The sequence below is a fragment of the Eleginops maclovinus genome, chromosome 22, assembly GCF_036324505.1.
Source record: "Eleginops maclovinus isolate JMC-PN-2008 ecotype Puerto Natales chromosome 22, JC_Emac_rtc_rv5, whole genome shotgun sequence".
Lineage (NCBI taxonomy): Eukaryota > Metazoa > Chordata > Actinopteri > Perciformes > Eleginopidae > Eleginops > Eleginops maclovinus.
The window spans coordinates 22971290-22978789 of NC_086370.1; the positions used below are offsets into that span (position 1 = coordinate 22971290).

The following is a 7500-nucleotide window of genomic DNA, read 5'->3' on the forward strand; positions in this document are numbered from 1 at the left end:
AGACTTTTGCAAAACCCCCGGCTTTATCTTGCAATGATAACACAGACACATAATTACTGTATCTGCCCTGTGAGTTGGATTTGTTTTCAAATACTATTCATGCTATTTTATGGCTTCTTCTTCTAGACCCTTCGTCTAAGTTTCATGAACGTCGGGCCAGTAGTATTTCTGTAATCCTGCTGTCAGACAAGCATAAACTCCTTGGAGGTAATCATGACATTGTTTTAGCGGCTGTTGTCTGAGATTCTTGTGGTAAAAGAGTCGTGCAGTGATGAAGTATTTTTGTAGGCCGACTGACTGTAGCACCTCCCTGGATCCCTCAACTAAAATCCAAGGGGATTTTTCCATTGGATTTTGCAAAGGAAACATTTACATGTTTTGTTCAGCAGGATAATCTCCACTCATTCACACCACGTACAACAAAGCGTTCAAATCTCCACGGACCTTATTCTAGGCTAACAACCAAAAACACATCCAGTCAACTATTGACTTCCAGACCAGAGAACTGGATATGCTAAAATGCTAAGTTTTACCAGGTTTAAGGACTCATTCCTGCACCACTCTATAACTTAGTAATAGTTCAGCTTAGTGCAGTATTTGCCATTTCGGGGGATTGACATGTCATTCAGTTCCAATGTTTTGACAACATTTTGGCTGATTTTAGGTTAGGGTTGACATCTTGGCTTGATAATTTGGTCTTGACTGAAATATATAGTTGTGTTTGGTTCAATTCCTTCAGAGAGCTGACATTTGACCACAGAGGGATGTTTGATGGAGAGCTATTGTGTTCAATCACACTGAAAAAACATCTTGCTTTATGAAAGTCGAACCCGTTGACCCCGGAGGTTCTGAGTGTTCGTCTGCAGGTCCAGATTCCCTCGCTGTCCGTCCACCTCAGGTACTATTATCAGAGTGTGTGTGTGGACTCCTCGTCATAATATCATTGTGGACAGATAGAAAAAACACAGCTGGTCCCGCACGGGGAATCATAACACCATTGTGATGGACAGTGGCTCAGAGCCGTCGGCCCCCATAAATAACTCTGATGGAAGGGGAGTGAGGCCCTGTGTCCGCTGTTTTCCCCCTCCTCAATCTGAGCTGTTTAGATTCCCTCCTCATGCAATGTGTGTGTGTGTGTGTGTGTGTGTGTGTGTGTGTGTGTGTGTGTGTGTGTGTGTGTGTGTGTGTGTGTGTGTGTGTGTGTGTGTGTGTGTTAATGCTGCACCATCTGTCCCATGTTAGCGAGGCTTGTTTGAATGGAACCGCGGCGACAGCTACTGTTCCCTTAGCAACGGTCTACTATCCTTAGCAACGGAAATGTTCGAAATAGACCAATCAGCATTGAGTATTCAACTAAGCTGTGTAATATCATGGATGTGAGATGTGGTTGTATTGTCCCCTTTGACCCCAATACAGTTTAGTGTGTGTGTGTGTGTGTGTGTGTGTGTGTGTGTGTGTGTGTGTGTGTGTGTGTGTGTGTGTGTGTGTGTGTGTGTGTGTGTGTGTGTGTGTGTATGTGTGTGTGTGTGTGTGTGTGTGTGTGTGTGTGTGTGTGTGTGTGTATGAGCCCTACATTGTCCGTGTACCTGCCCTCACACAGTCATGAATATACAACACGTTGGCACATAAACACAGACACGATGTCCCCAGAATGAGGAAGCAGACGGGAAGTGTTGGAAGAGTGTTTTGTTTGGTGTTCCGAAAAGAGAGGTCAGTTCATCAGGACAGAAGATGGTACAGTCTGCTGCTTTAGTTTAGTTTATTAATTAGTCCCCGTTAATTAACGGTGACAGACACAGTGAATGGGGAAGCTTTAACCAACATGGTTAGTTTCCAGACACCCTAAAAGCACAATACAGCACAAGCATTCGTTAGGAACAAAGGAGGAAAGACAAGCAGATAGAGGAGATAAAAGAGGACAGTAAAACATCACTGTATTTAATCTGATGTCCATGTAGCGTCTGTAAACTATATCAGCTGGAACTGGCTTCACACTTCTAATAAGGATCTATTTACTGTGTATCTGTAATGCCAGGACAGACATTCATTTGGTTTTGGGGGGGGCACAGTCCGTAGGGACTTCTTAGTGGTGTCGTCAGTTTTTAATTTTGCATCATTTTGATACGTTCATAACAATTTCATCTCTGCTAAATGTGTTGTTGTTGTTAGTGTCTGCATGGAGATAAGCCCCGCCTCCTCGCCACAGCGTTTAGTTGATTGACAGCAACTGATGCCGCTGTAAGACTTGCAGGAGTAACGCGGGAAGAAAATAAAACCCTAGATCAAAATCTACCAAATACAAACAAATAAAATAATGCATAATTTCTGAAACAAACACACACACACACACACACACACACACACACACACACACACACACACACACACACACACACACACACACACACACACACACACACACACACACACACACAAACAAGATAAAAGCAGGAAAGGTTTACATAACTTCTCCCCGTCTTGTTATTGGGTGATTTTTAGTGCCATGCTCTCAGTCTGCCGGAGCCTGCCGCCCGGCTCATTGTTTCACACTGATTCTGTAACGCTGAGACAATAAGGACCGTAAATGTTAACAGTGTGAGTGTGTGTTGCTCTGGGCTGGCACAATTGAATCCATATCAGTCATCGAGGTCAGAGCCGAAAGGTCGCAGCTTTACTGTTTTCTGTGTCGGTTTTTTTATTAGTTTTGGCTGCAAAAACCAGGTTTTAAAGGGAGACTCCACCCGAAGTCTGTCCCTGGGTATCACACGCCGACTGTAGGCAATAAAAGCGTCTCATTACCAGGAGTAGACAGACCCCAGACTCTGTAAAGCAGTGGAGGTAACTGAAGGTCCGCCAAAATCAGATGGAGGACTCCCGTTGGCTTTTGATCGAGGGTCGGCCTATAAAAACTACGGAAAATGACTAGTCTCTACAACGCCTTTTTATAATTCTCAGCCCAAGACAAAAAACCTCTCTGACTCTTGTTGTCGTTCTCAAACATTGGGATAAATGCTTCTGTCTTTCAGCACCGTGCTGTTATAATCATATAACTGTCAGAGGTCAGCAGGTACATCACACACACACGCACGCATGCACGTACACACACACACACACACACACACACACACACACACATGCATGTTAATTCATGTGTGTGTGTGTGTGTGTGTGTGACCAGAGAAGGAAGATGAACAACAAGTGTTTTGGGAACATTTTGTCCCAACTCTCCCTCCCTCCCTCCCTCCTCCTTTCCTCCTCCCTCTCATCACCCCCCCCTCCCTCTGATGTTCATCTGTTCTCCCATCAGCGCCTCGTCCATGAACTCTCAGTTTTATTGAATATAACTCCAATTTAGACACATTTTAACTGAGACACTGGCATCATTTAATAAACAATAGTATAAAGTAAAGTATACGATGTAAGTTTTAGTGCATGTGAATGGTCTGTGAAGTTTCCCTCCCACAGTAGAGACGATAAATACTATTACCAACCTCGAAATTTGAATACTAAATCCTGGTTAAATAAAAAATATCATATTAGAAATAAATAATGACCAAAGATATCAGACACCAATTCAAAGGAACTCCTGAAATAGCCAACTTTGGTCGTGTGTGTGTGTGTGTGTGTGTGTGTGTGTGTGTGTGTATTTAAAGGGACGATGAAGGGGTGAGGGAGTTTAGAGAGGGAGGGAGGTTAGCTGTCACAGTGCACAGGGGTTGCCGCTGAGGACGTAATGGAAAAATCACTCAAGATTAACATGAAACACAGGAAATGCTCTCAATTGAGCCTGATTGCTGTGTGTGTGTGTGTGTGTGTGTGTGTGTGTGTGTGTGTGTGTGTGTGTGTGTGTGTGTGTGTGTGTGTGTGTGTGTGTGTGTGTGTGTGTGTGTGTGTGTGTGTGTGTGTGTGTGAGAACTCCCTCTCAGCTCCTGTTTATTGACAGGATGTTTTGAGCAGTATTAGTTTTTTTCTAGTAAAAATAAAATGGCATATGAGGTTAGTTTACCGTCGGTGTGACTCTGAGGCTCGTACACCATGTACTGACTGCATATTAACCCAGCAGAACAATATGAGCAGGCCACACCAGGGCTTCATGAAATGGGACATTGTATTTAATCTGAGATGTTCTTCTTACTGATCATTCAACCTACATTTCAACCTTGTCTTTAATTAATATTATGTGTTTTTTAATGTATTTTAACCTGCAGATGTCAAGCGTCTTTGAGTACCTTTTATATTATTATTTCTACTGTGGTTATTGTTGTGCTTATATTATTGTTACTATTATTTTTTATTGCTATTTTTATGTTTTTAAAGTACAGTTTTTATTATTTATTTATTAGAGTTTTTATTATTTATTTATTTATTACAGTTTTTATTATTTATTTATTACAGTTTTTATTATTTATTTATTACAGTTTTTATTATTTATTTATTACAGTTTTTTATTATCATTATTTATTAGTTTTATTATCATTAGTTATTACTCTTTTTATTATTATTTATTACTCTTATCATTCTAATGGTTTTTACCATTATTATTATTGTTTTTAATATTATTAATTTATGTGTTTCTGTTATTTTATTATTTTTATTGTTGTTTTGATAATTTATTTATAACTGTATTATTATTATTATTATGAAACCAAAACATGTATATTTGTTAAATCCTATTTTAGCACACATTATTGTTACAATCATGAGTAAAAAGACCAGAACACATATCAAATGTAACAGCAGTCTTTTGGAAAATCAAAGCATGAAGAAACCAGAGTCACTAACTGAAGAGCAAATCAAAGATGACCCATGCTACAGATAATAAATCCTGCTCCTCGCGCATCACACCAACAAGACATCTTCACATAAATGAATATCTTCCCGTTAGTGCAGCTCACCACCTGCAGCCACTTAATATCGGGTCTCCCTGCAGCGGGGTGACGTGGAACAGCAATATTAGCAGCCATGTGAATTCAATCACAAAGGCATTATACTCACCGGCCGTTTCTCTGCCCTGCTGCAATTCAGATTTAATGATCTAGGAGTCGCCCGGAGGTGAGATATGCAAACAGGCAGCCGCTTTGTTTTTTAATCCTGGGAGGAAACACAGAACAAGTGCTGCTCTCTCCCGCCTCGACATCAGCGAGGCTTATTCCCCCGCTAAGGAACAGAATCAGGGCTGTTTTTGAGGCGCTTAGAGGGATGAAAGCTCTGGATTTCAGGTTAATGTTAAACAAACTACTTCTGCAAACAAAACCTCAGCTGTAATCATCGTTAGAGAAACAATGGGGAAAAGTTCATGAATGCGCCGTGCAGCTCCTGCTTTTCAATGTTCAATTGGATCTTGCTTGTTCACAACTTCTGTTATTAACTTATTAAGCCGTCTCAAAGCTTTCTTAAAGAGAGAGTTTTGTTTGTGTTTCTAACCGATGAGTTGCTGCTGTTGTGCAAAGCTGGCTATCATGGTGGTCGGAACAACGGGCTACCACTGATATCTGGAGAAGGACTCGGAGGATGCTGGGTAAACCGAAGAGACCAAGGAGGAGAGCTGGTTCCAGATTTATGGAGAAAATTAGATATAAGCCGTGTCTCCAACCTTTGATCTTGGGCAATGTAAGATCAGTGGCTAATGGACGAGCTAACGGCATTAGCCAAGAGTCAGACACAATATCTGGAGTGTAGTTTAATGTGCTTTACGGAAACATGGCAGCACCAGGCATCTGACGTTTCCATCGATGGCTTCCGGACTGTTTGGGTCAACAAGTATTGCACTCAAAGCTTCATCATGTCTTCATCATGAGCCTGAGTCTTCATCATGAGCCTGAGTCTTCATCATGAGCCTGAGTCTTCATCATGAGCCTGAGTCTTCATCATAACACTGAGTCTTCATCATGAGCCTGAGTCTTCATCATGAGCCTGAGTCTTCATCATGAGCCTGAGTCTTCATCATAACACTGAGTTTTCATCATGAGCCTGAGTCTTCATCATGAGCCTGAGTCTTCATCATAACACTGAGTTTTCATCATAACACTGAGTCTTCATCATAACACTGAGTCTTCATCATGACACTGAGTCTTCATCATGAGCCTGAGTCTTCATCATGACACTGAGTCTTCATCATGAGCCTGAGTCTTCATCATGACACTGAGTCTTCATCATGAGCCTGAGTCTTCATCATGAGCCTGAGTCTTCATCATGAGCCTGAGTCTTCATCATGAGCCTGAGTCTTCATCATGAGCCTGAGTCTTCATCATAACACTGAGTCTTCATCATGAGCCTGAGTCTTCATCATGACACTGAGTCTTCATCATGAGCCTGAGTCTTCATCATGACACTGAGTCTTCATCATGAGCCTGAGTCTTCATCATGACACTGAGTCTTCATCATGAGCCTGAGTCTTCATCATGAGCCTGAGTCTTCATCATGAGCCTGAGTCTTCATCATGAGCCTGAGTCTTCATCATGAGCCTGAGTCTTCATCATGTACCCGCTGGGACTTTTATTGCCCATTTTTACCTCAATGCATTATAAGTATTTTGAATCTGAATCGATGTGAAAACACTTCCCTGTATACTGCACTTGAAGCAGAATGAAGGTTTAGTGAGCTCACACACACACACACACACACACACACACACACACACACACACACACACACACACACACACACACACACACACACACACACACACACTAAATCTCAGGTTGTTCATAATGACCCAAACTTGAACCATTCGGTAAAAGCTTGGATCGGAGCCAGCAGTCGAGCTCCGCTGCACCTGACATGTCATGTTATTTTTTTAGAGGCATATTTGCTTAACATTCAGAGCTTAACGTTGCACGAGATCCAGATACCTGCCAAGTCCTGAGCTCATACAGTATTGTCCTATTTCATTAAGTGTTATAAGGGTTTGTGGTCGGTCTTCCTTTTGTTACCAAACCTGTTCCACCAACACTGTTGCATGGCCAGACTAAAGTGTATAATCCCTCCTTCCAATGTTCATTTCAGGGGATATTCATAGGCAGTGTTTGCATGGCAAGTGACTGAAACGTGCTACAACAACCCAAATCATTTTCCTGTAGATGAAACGCGCTGCAGCTTCAGGAACGATGCACATATACACTATACATGTTTCTCCTAAGGGAAGTGTAGTGGGCACGTTTGCACCCGTCGACCACCGTATCTTAGGATGCAAAAAACTCAAAATATACTTAGCCAGGAAGATAAATAGTGGTCTCTAATGGTGCATAATCAGCAGCTCTTTAGCCTTTATAACTGTCCTTTTTCACACAACCCTTTAAAGTGCAATAAATATACTGTCAGAGCAAGGCATGATGGGACAGATACTTTCCGAAAGCAAGTCAACCGGATAAGCCCTCACACAGGATTGTTAAACTGTCTTTTTATTTTGGAGCTTGCTGAAACAGGACAGTTGCATAAGCTCTTGACTTCACAAGCTCTTACACACACACACACACACACACACACACACACACACACACA

General features: G+C 41.8%; 1 protein-coding gene across 1 annotated transcript in view; it reads left to right on the forward strand.

The window, feature by feature from the left end:
• The window catches only part of LOC134859003 (protein kinase C epsilon type-like), a 48025-nt gene that overhangs the window by 34800 nt on the left and 5725 nt on the right, over positions 1-7500 (forward strand).